We start from the raw sequence: 2,750 nt of genomic DNA on the forward strand, positions 1-2,750 counted from the left end.
GGCATAATATTGACGAAGAACTCTCAGTCCATTTGGGTTAAAATAACTCCAGGATCCCCCGTTAGATGTATTCTATATCTTACGTATGCTTTATAGTTAAAATATTGTATGAAGTCAGTGGTATTTTTCTACATTGTGTACTATTCCTAAGCTGTCCACTTGCTCGTTTGCATGTATGTCTTTTTAACTTTGTCATTAGAGCCACGTAGTGACCGTACTTTTATCATGTGTGTTTTTTACAGGTTTACCACCTAACGAATATTGGATCACAAGCTGAAATAGCTGTTGCAAAGATTGATCAGAGGACCGGAGCATTCATGATTAGACCCTGAGACTGAAAATGTATAACTGGGTAGCCATTACCTTTGCATGCTACCCCTGAGACCTGCCAGTGTGGGTAATACTAGCCCACTTGGGCAATGTTTTGTTTGAGAATGAGTACAAAAGCGCACTTGCACAAAATCAATAGACGGATCATACATGATTCCGAAACCTAAAGTGAACTGTTCTTTGTGGCACTGGTAAAATAATGGGGAATTTAGAAACCACTTTAGACCAGTATAGGGGACATTGTAAGATAGTAAGACCCCCAATCCAGTCTCTGGGTATGTTTAAGATGTGAATAACATGCTTATTAAAGGTTCCACTTAAGAGATCAGAGCCCCGAGAGGGTGAGAAAACTAGCGCTGTCAGCGTAGCGGGGAACAATAAAGTTTTACAGAGCGGTAATCTTTTGGATTAGTGTTAAACTCGCCACCAGATTATGTTCACCATTATTTTCATTTTTAACGTGTACTGACTATGCTCTCAGAATGTGATCCATAACTATGATTGAAACATTGAAAAATAGTGTTTATGTTTATGGTGGTAAAGGTCTGTTTTCACTGTTTATGATTATTTTCACAAGTCACATGTCTTTTTCATTTAAATACTTTTTTGTGACATCATTCCCTTACTCATGAACAAGGAAACTTGGTTTCCGAAACGCGTAGAGGGTTGCCATCTAAATAAACTTTGTTGGATAAGCAGTTGTGGTGCCATGGATCGCTGTTTTTGTGGAGGATTGAACGACGAAATTGTGGATATATATATATATATATATATATATATACATATATATATATATATATATATATATATATATATATATATATATATATATATATATATATAAAAGATATTGGTTGTTCTTAACTTCTTTTTTTCCTACAACCTTTAAATAAATTGCTGGCATGTTTGCTAATCTAAGAGCCCAGGAGAATTATCTTCTAAAGTAGATCATTTTTCAAAAATACCCTGTATTGATGTACATTTCAGCGTGTAATATGTGTGATTGGAGAAATGCTTGAAAACATAATTAAAAATAACCTGAGAAATGAGAGGGATAAAAAACGAAGCGCCGTATGAACTGATTTCAGCCAGACCGGAGCCAGAATTTTTATCTAGAAAAAGAAAAAATAACAAATTGAGTAATTATTTATGAGGCACACTTGAATTGGTTAAAACGTACTCTACAATTACTCTTCACAAGGCTGAAATCTGAGGTTCAACTACAGTCACCTATACCGTTGCAAGGATACCATGAGCCCTAGTGCAAGCAAGGAAAATGGACCACTTTACTATTGGTGGAGCAGTAAAATGCAGCAAATATCAGGGCTCAATGCGCCCCTCGGGGCTCTGGGCCCCCAGTGCACTGCACCTGCTGCACCAATGATAGCTATGCCCCTGACAATCACTTTAACAGTTGCCGCATGCTGTGACCGCTGACTTGGCAGGGTCAGTGGAAACTTGTCATTATTACTGCCGTGGAGGATGGAGTGCAGTTATCAGCATCGGGCCACTGGGCACAATACAGGACAAACACATAACCTGCACCAATTTGAGTCGACTATTATGGACTGTTCAAAGCACTTTTGAAAATTGTACCCTCTTTCGTCTTTCCTCTTCCTCACTGAAACGATCCTTTACAATCTATAATTGCATCCAGTAGTGGCTGCTACTGACCAGGAGTGGCGGGCGGGGGGAGCACACAGCCTCCCAGAAACCCCTACCCAATGACAACGCTGCCTTAGCAACGTTGTGATTCGTCTGAGCCCCATCGTACGGTGCTCAGACAGGAACTGGCAGGCTGTGCATGTTCTCCACACAGTCTGTAATACAACCTGTATGGAGAACATGCAGAGTATGCGTGACGCTTTGGCCGGCTCAAGACGACCGGCCAAAGCATCATACGCACTTTTGGTGCTGCCACCACTCCTCCCCCTGTGACGCGGGGAGCCCAGTCCTGCCTGCCTGGCTTCAGCTGCAATCTAAATACAAAAAACAAAATGACAATAAAGAACTTTATTATCACTTTAGTTTTTGTATTCAGCTTGCAGCTGAAGCAGTGGGGCGATGCTCCTCCGTCTTACCAGGAGGATTACATCTCGTCTTAACTATGACAGCATCAATTATCTGGGTTTGCCTAAATATTTGCTGCGTCGACTGGAAGTCATCTAGAATATGGCAGCTGTGCTTATTCTTGAGCTCAAGAAGAAATCACCTCACCCTAAAGAACTTCAAGGGCATACATATCAACTTTACATACAGTCAATGAGAAGAACAAAAATATCAACTACACAATAAAGAATACCAATATGGGTAAGTATATACAATTTTTAATATTAGTTATGAAATTAACTTAAAAACATACATTATCTTAAACAAATACTTTGAAATGCATATATTTTAAACATGAATGTTATAACTCA

This window comes from Lissotriton helveticus, chromosome 5_1 (assembly GCF_964261635.1).
Source record: "Lissotriton helveticus chromosome 5_1, aLisHel1.1, whole genome shotgun sequence".
Taxonomy (NCBI): Eukaryota; Metazoa; Chordata; class Amphibia; order Caudata; family Salamandridae; genus Lissotriton; species Lissotriton helveticus.